Below are 8,496 nucleotides of genomic sequence, written 5' to 3'. Positions count from 1 at the left end.
TTGTCAATGTTTTTTTCATATATAATGGATTCCACCCGAGAATAATTTACTTTTAAAAATCTAACTGGGAATTTCCTTAAGTAGGATATTTCAGAAAAAGTCTAAATGTATTCTGCCTATTAACAATGTTATAAAAAAATTCATAAGCCCTAAAAACAATATAGAACATAAATTAACATGAGAAACAGAATGCCAGAGTCTACTTAATATAAAGTGTATAAGATCTGTCAGGATTCAAAGGCAATGTTGAATCTTGTTCTCTACATGAAAAATTACCAAGAAGGTCCAGTCCAGGCTGAAGCATAGTGAGGATGGGAGGTTACTGTTAAAAAATGGACATTTCTTCTTCACTTTTTGCCTCCTTAGCTGTTATATTTTCTGTTATTCCTTCTGTTCCACCAAACTTTTTTGGTTAACATTAAAATTGCAGCATACAGTAAACATGTTTTACGAAGTACTGCCTCCATCGTTAATGTGCTTCTTAATCGAGTTTCTTCTGCTGTGGTGTACTCTTCTTCTCTTATTCTTCCATATTGATTCAATGTTATGTCCCTCATCTATGCAGCATTCCTTCTCTGGGGCCTCTTGATGCCTTTCCTCAGCAAGTCCCAGAGGATATTTTGAAGGGATTGTTGCTCAAGATTTTCTATCTTTGTCCAGGAATTAACAAGATTCCTTTTTGTTACTCAGCTTTATATTCCTCTGCTAGAAAACACCGCCACCCGATTTTTTGGTGGACACCTGAAATAAGAGACAAAAAACTTATGTCACATACAACTTCAAAAATAATTTGCATTTTGACCCAAGTTTCATAACTGAAGCATATTTGCTTGCTTACCAAATATTGCTTAAAGGGAAATACTTGTTTCTTAAAGTAGACCATTACAGTATTCTGTACATTTTTGTTAATGGAAATATGAATTTTTGCCTTTGCGAAAAGCTATTCATTTCAGTTGAAAACCTATTTTTTTTAACCAACTTGAATCATCGTTAACTAGTACTATAAGGTACTATAATTTCAAATTGAATATTTGTACTGTACTCGTAAACAAATAAAATAAAATATGAAATAAAGTACTGTATGTAAGCTGAGATCATTTAAAATCTTGACAATAATATCTGGAAAAATCTAGTCATGGAAATAAAAGTTTAAAGTATGTCAAATTAAGTACTGGTATTTTGTATTTTTCCTTGCTATATGAACATGAGTTCTTTAAAATCCTAAATTTTTAAATTAATTTCTATTTTTCATAAGTATGAGAGCTTGAGTCCTTTACTATAGGAGAATGGATAACAGCGATGTTTGAACATAGCAGATAAAACTTATAACAAGGTGTAAACAACTGAGATGTGGTTTACCTGCTGGTAGGGAAGAAGCAACTGCCCCACTGCTAACTCACTGAAAACTCACTGGGATGGGAGACGGGACTTACTTGTGAGCTGGTGCCAGCAGATAGTTTGATTAAAAGACTCAAGTTTGTATAATTATGAAAAATACAAATACAATATTGAGTCTGCCATATGGTCCTGGAATGCTAGAAGACCTACACAAGTGTCTCTCAGCTCCCTCCAATATATGGAACAGCCAGTTTCTGGACCAAAATAATTTACGATCCTTGATCTGTAACTCATCCATGATCCGATACGTCAGACCAAAATATGAGGTCAGGCGGAACCGAGCGAAGATCCATCCTTGTTTTGAGACAATATCTCAACGACCACTGGAGGTCCTCCCAACATTGAGGGGAGAAAGCTACCAGAGTCTCCGTGGAAACAATGTGCAACGACTGAAAAAAGGCCAAATGAAGTGACCTCGTTCTGAGATAACCCCCTGGGATTCAACTGGAGCAGAGAAGACAGACTCTAGAAAAGAGACCTCCACAACTCCACAAGAAGGCATGAGGCCTCTGATGATAAAAATTCTTCCAACAGACTCAAAAGCTTGTCTATTCAAGTCTTGGATGGAGAACCCCTCAAAATCCAGGAGTTCAGAAAAATCCCAAGGTAGGCGGTGGTCTGGGACAGGATCAAGGATTAGTTCTTGTTCACATGAATCCTTAACTCCAGCCAAAGGTCCAGGACCATATCCCTCGCTCAAAGGCAATCCTATTGGTGAAGAATGGCCAATACCAGAGCCATTACCTGAGAAAACCTATGGAGCTGTGGTGAGACCAAAAGATAAGGTTGTGATGAAGCGAAGGAGAGGCTTGCTTTCTGGATGAATGGGGACTTGAAGGTAAGTATCCTCCAAGTCGATGGAGACCATCCAGTCCCACATTTTGACCAATGCTAGAACTGACTGTACTGCCACTATCCTGAAACTGGATTTTGCCACAAAGGTGTTAAAACCGAGATGTCTACGATGGAGAGCCAAGCACCTGAGGCCTTTAGAACCACAATCATTCATGAGTTCGTAAGTAGAAAATCTTTCTCTACCAGAGCCAGCAACTCCTCTCCCCTGATGGAACTGGGGGCATAACTGTTGAAGCTGAGTGGACAAACAGAAAGGGGAGGTTTTAAAGAAAAAGAGACCAGATATCCAGCTCTCTAAAATTCCACACTTCTTTCATGCTAAGCTAACCTACTGCAAGAGACAGGCTCTGACAGGATCCTCCGGGAGAGGTAACAACTCCTATTTACAAAAAACCTTGCCTTCGTGAGCAACAGATGAAAATTTCCTAGTCTATCCCTTCTCCTTAACCGTCCGTACTCCAAGCGACCCTACCCTGTTGTTGGGAAACATAACATACTAGGAAGATAAAGTGCTAGACGATCAAGAAGAGCCAACAGCAACAGCACTAGAATGTGAGGAAAAGGGTTGAAGCTCTGGAACTATACATCTTTTTTACACACCTCACCCCACGAGTGAAGGGAAGGAACCCCAAGGAGAAGGGCCTGGACAAAGACCTCGGCCCTTCCAAAGCAAGATCTCACTAACATACCATTAACACCAAGACTGGACATTCCCATCGAAAAAGAATTCCTCCAAAGGGGAAGAGGCCAGGAAACGAGACCTTCGATGTTCTGAATGTGAAGAAGAGAGAAGAATGACCTACCTCTTGTTGCCTCAAAGAGACCAAGAAGGGCTGCAAACTAGCAGTAATAGAGTTCTGAGCAAGAGCTCACTGGCCTGTTAGGAGAGCAGGAGCTCCCTTACCAGCCAGCAATACCTATCACTATCTTGTTAAAGATTTAACAGCCTCATCAAATGTACTATGAAAGGACTTGGGCTTGTATTTTGTGTAGGAACAATCAAGATTTTACATATAGTAGTGCCCCAGTTTAATGGACATACTGGGTGAATTAACATGACCCTTTGAAAAAGTTTTTTAAACCCAGAATACCAACTTAATTTGCTTTAAATCTTGCCCTTCAAGGAACTTGATCCAATAGAATTTACTTCAATGAATCTGAATATAGGAGTTGACTGTCTACATTAGTTTCATAAAGTATTATTTTCTCAAGTTTAGTTTTTATTAGTATTCAAACCTTTCTTACCTTTCCTAGAGAGATGTAAGGTGTATCATATTGCTATCCTGTGATGGTTCTTCAGAATTTGATCAAGGCTGGAATCACCCAATACCAAGGGCATTGGGTAAATCAGGATTCACAGGCAATGTTGAATCTTGTCCTCCACATGAAGAATTACCAAGAAGGTCCAGTCCAGGCTGAAGCATAGTGAGGATGGGAGGTTACTTGGTCAGGAGGCTGTAGCCCACTTCTCCATTTAAAGTAAAAGTGTACTGTTGTTTCAAATCCACCCGATATTTACTGTTAACAAATGGACATTTCTTCTTCACTTTTTGCCTCCTTAGCTGTTATATTTTCTGTTATTCCTTCTGTTCCACCAAACTTTTTTGGTTAACATTAAAATTGCAGCATACAGTAAACATGTTTTACGAAGTACTGCCTCCATCGTTAATGTGCTTCTTAACCGAGTTTCTTCTGCTGTGGTGTACTCTTCTTCTCTTATTCTTCCATATTGATTCAATGTTATGTCCCTCATCTATGCAGCATTCCTTCTCTAGGGCCTCTTGATGCCTTTCCTCAGCAAGTCCCACAGGATATTTTGAAGGGATTGTTGCTCAAGATTTTCTATCTTTGTCCAGGAATTAACAAGATTCCTTTTTGCTACTCAGCTTTATATTTCTCTGCTAGAAAACACCGCCAACCGATTTTTTGGTGGACACCTGAAATAAGAGACAAAAAACTTATGTCATATACAACTTCAAAAATAATTTGCATTTTGACCCAAGTTTCATAATTGAAACAAATTTGCCTGCTTACCAAATGCTGTATTGCTCAGAGGGAAATACTTGTTTCTTAAAGTAGACCATTACAGCATTCAGTATTCTTTACATTTTTGTTAATGGAAATATGAATTTTTGCCTTTGTGGAAAGCTATTCATTTCAGTTGAAAACCTATTTTATTTTTAACCAACTTGAATCATCGTTAACTAGTACTATAAGGTACAATAATTTCAAATTGAATATTTGTACTGTACTCGTAAACAAATAAAATAAAATATGAAATAAAGTACTGTATGTAAGCTGATATCATTTAAAATCTTGACAATAATATCTGGAAAAATCTAGTCATGGAAATAAAAGTTTAAAGTATGTCAAATTAAGTACTGGTATTTTGTATTTTTCCTTGCTATATGAACATGAGTTCTTTAAAATCCCAAATTTTTAAATTAATTTCTATTTTTCATAAGTATGAGAGCTTGAGTCCTTTACTATAGGAGAATGGATAACAGCGATGTTTGAACATAGCAGATAAAACTTATAACAAGGTGTAAACAACTGAGATGTGGTTTACCTGCTGGTAGGGAAGAAGCAACTGCCCCACTGCTAACTCACTGAAAATTCACTGGGATGGGAGACGGGACTTACTTGTGAGCTGGTGCCAGCAGATAGTTTGATTAAAAGAAAGTTTGTATAATTATGAAAAATACAAATACAATATTGAGTCTGCCATATGGTCCTGGAATGCTAGAAGACCTACACAAGTGTCTCTCAGCTCCCTCCAATATATGGAACAGCCAGTTTCTGGACCAAAATAATTTACGATCCTTGATCTGTAACTCATCCATGATCCGATACGTCAGACCAAAATATGAGGTCAGGCGGAACCGAGCGAGGATCCATCCTTGTTTTGAGACAATATCTCAACGACCACTGGAGGTCCTCCCAACATTGAGGGGAGAAAGCTACTAGAGTCTCCTTGGAAACAAAGTGCAACAACTTAAGAAAGGCCAAATGAAGTGACCTCATTTTGAGATAACCCCCCGGGATTCAACTGGATCAGAGAAGCCAGACTCGAGAGAAGAAACCTCCACAACTCCACAAGAAGGCATGAGGCCTCTGATGATAAAAATTCTTCCAACAGACTCAAAAGCTTGTCTATTCAAGTCTTGGATGGAGAACCCCTCAAAATCCAGGAGTTCAGAAAAATCCCAAGGTAGGCGGTGGTCTGGGACAGGATCAAGGATTAGTTCTTGTTCACATGAATCCTTAACTCCTGCCAAAGGTCCAGGACCATATCCCTCGCTCAAAGGCAATCCTATTGGTGAAGAATGGCCAATACCAGAGCCATTACCTGAGAAAACCTATGGAGCTGTGGTGAGACCAAAAGATAAGGTTGTGATGAAGCGAAGGAGAGGCTTGCTTTCTGGATGAATGGGGACTTGAAGGTAAGTATCCTCCAAGTCGATAGAGACCATCCAGTACCACATTCTGACCAATGCTAGAACTGACTGAACTGCCACTATCCTGAAACTGGATTTTGCCACAAAGGTGTTTAAAACCGAGATGTCTATGATGGAGAGCCAAGCACCTGAGGCCTTTAGAACCAAAAACATTCATGAGTTTGTAAGTAGTAAATCTTTCTCTACCAGAGCCAGCAACTCCTGTCCCCTGATGGAACTGGGTGCATAACTGTTGAAGCTGAGTGGACAAACAGAAAGGGGAGGTTTTAAAGAAAAAGAGACCAGATATCCAGCTCTCTCAAATTCCACACCTCTTTCAAGCTAAGCTAACCTACTGCGAGAGACAGGCTCTGACAGGATCCTCCGGGAGAGGTAACAAACTCCTATTTACGAGAAACCTTGCCTTCGTGAGTACCAGATGAAAATTTCCTAGTCTATCCCTTCTCCTTACCCGTCTGTACGTCAAGCGACCCTACCCTGTTGTTAGGAAACATAACATACCAGGAAGACAAAGTGCTAGACGATCAAGAAGAGCCAACACCAACAGCACTAGAATGTGAGGAAAAGGGTTGAAGCTCTGGAACTATACGTCTTTTTTACACACTCCACCCCATGAGTGAAGGGAAGGGAACCCCGAGGAGAAGGGCCTGGACAAAGACCATGGCCCTTCCAAAGCAAGATCTCCCTAACATACCACCACCACCAACACCCAGACAGGACATTCCTATCGAAAATGAATTCCTCTAAATGGGAAGAGGCAAAGTAACGAGAACTTCGATGTTCTGAATGTGAAGAAGAGAGAAGAATGACCTACCTCTTGTTGCCTCAAAGAGACCAAGAAGGGCTGCAAACTAGCAGTAATAGAGTTCTGAGCAAGAGCTCACTGGCCTGTTAGGAGGGCAGGAGCTCCCTTACCAGCCAGCAATACCTATCACTATCTTGTTAAAGATTTAACAGCCTCATCAAATGTACTATGAAAGGACTTGGGCTTGTATTTTGTGTAGGAACAATCAAGATTTTACATATAGTAGTGCCCCAGTTTAATGGACATACTGGGTGAATTAACATGACCCTTTGAAAAAGTTTTTAAAACCCAGAATACCAACTTAATTTGCTTTAAATCTTGCCCTTCAAGGAACTTGATCCAATAGAATTTACTTCAATGAATCTGAATATAGGAGTTGACTGTCTACATTAGTTTCATAAAGTATTATTTTCTCAAGTTTAGTTTTTATTAGTATTCAAACCTTTCTTACCTTTACTAGAGAGATGTAAGGTGTATCATATTGCTATCCTGTGATGGTTCTTCAGAATTTGATCAAGGCTGGAATCACCCAATACCAAGGGCATTGGGTAAATCAGGATTTAGACGCAATGTTGAATCTTGTCCTCTACATGAAGAATTACCAAGAAGGTCCAGTCCAGGCTGAAGCATAGTGAGGATGGGAGGTTACTTGGTCAGGAGGCTGTAGCCTACTTCTCCATTTAAAGTAAACGTGTACTGTTGTTTCAAATCCACCCAATATTTACTGTTAAAAAATGGACATTTCTTCTTCACTTTTTGCCTCCTTAGCTGTTATATTTTCTGTTGTGCCTTCTGTTCCACCTAACTTTTGGTTAATGTGATATTTTAATTATAAAATAAATTTTTGAATATACTTACCCGGTGAATATATATAGCTGCAACTCTGTTGCTCGACAGACAAAAAAACTGTAAAAAACTCGCCAGCGATCGCTATACAGGTTGCGGGTGTGCCCATCAGCGCCAACTGTCGGCCAGATACCATACTCAATGTAAACAAAGACTCAATTTCTTCTCACCCCACTGCGTCTCTATTGGGGAGGAAGGGAGGGTCATTTAATTTATATATTCACCGGGTAAGTATATTAAAAAATTTATTTTATAATTAAAATATCATTTTTAAATATTTAACTTAGCCGGTGAATATATATAGCTGATTCACACCCAGGGTGGTGGGTAGAGACCAGTTAAATATGTTTACATCTTATGAGCTAAGATTTTTTATTTCATTTTAGAAGTTATCAAAATAACAAAAACAAAATAAATAGGTACCTGGTAAGGAAGTCGACTTAGACGATTACTCTGCCTTATAAGTACGTCTTCCTTACGAAGTCTCGTGATCCTCTTAGGATGCTGACAGACCCCTAGGAGCTGAAGTATCAAGGGCTGCAACCCATACAACAGGACCTCATCAAACCCCTAATCTGGGCGCTCTCAAGAAATGACTTTGACCACCCGCCAAATCAACCAGGATGCGAAAGGCTTCTTAGCCTTCCGGACAACCCATAAAAAACTACATTAAAAACATTTTGAGAGACAGATTAAAAGGATATGGAATTAGGGAATTGTAGTGGTTGAGCCCTCACCCACTACTGCACTCGCTGCTACGAATGGTCCCAGTGTGTAGCAGTTCTCGTAAAGAGACTGGACATCTTTCAAGTAAAATGACGCGAACACTAACTTGCTTCTCCAATAGGTTGCGTCCATTATACTTTGCAGAGATCTATTTTGCTTAAAGGCCACGGAAGTTGCTACAGCTCTAACTTCGTGCGTCTTCACCTTAAGCAAAGTTCGGTCTTCCTCACTCAGATGTGAATGAGCTTCTCGTATTAACAATCTGATAAAGTATGACCAAGCATTCTTTGACATAGGCAAGGATGGTTTCTTAACTGAACACCATAAAGCTTCAGATTGGCCTCGTAAAGGTTTAGTACGCTTTAAATAGAACTTAAGAGCTCTAACAGGGCATAAGACTCTTTCTAG

The 8,496-nt window shown here is 39.4% G+C and overlaps 1 long non-coding RNA gene across 1 annotated transcript; it reads right to left on the bottom strand.

Moving 5' to 3' along the window:
* Positions 1 to 333: 333 nt before the first annotated feature.
* Positions 334 to 7,312, bottom strand: LOC137636535 (uncharacterized). The gene is made up of 3 exons (XR_011043141.1): positions 6,968 to 7,312; positions 3,499 to 4,190; positions 334 to 741 (listed from the first exon to the last, which is right to left on the bottom strand). It is a non-coding gene; the product is annotated as an uncharacterized lncRNA (long non-coding RNA).
* Positions 7,313 to 8,496: the final 1,184 nt, after the last annotated feature.

The sequence above is a fragment of the Palaemon carinicauda genome, unplaced genomic scaffold (assembly GCF_036898095.1).
Source record: "Palaemon carinicauda isolate YSFRI2023 unplaced genomic scaffold, ASM3689809v2 scaffold32, whole genome shotgun sequence".
In the NCBI taxonomy this organism is placed as follows: Eukaryota; Metazoa; Arthropoda; class Malacostraca; order Decapoda; family Palaemonidae; genus Palaemon; species Palaemon carinicauda.
The sequence above is the reverse complement of the archived record's forward strand: the minus strand, read 5'-3'. Positions and strand labels throughout refer to the sequence as shown.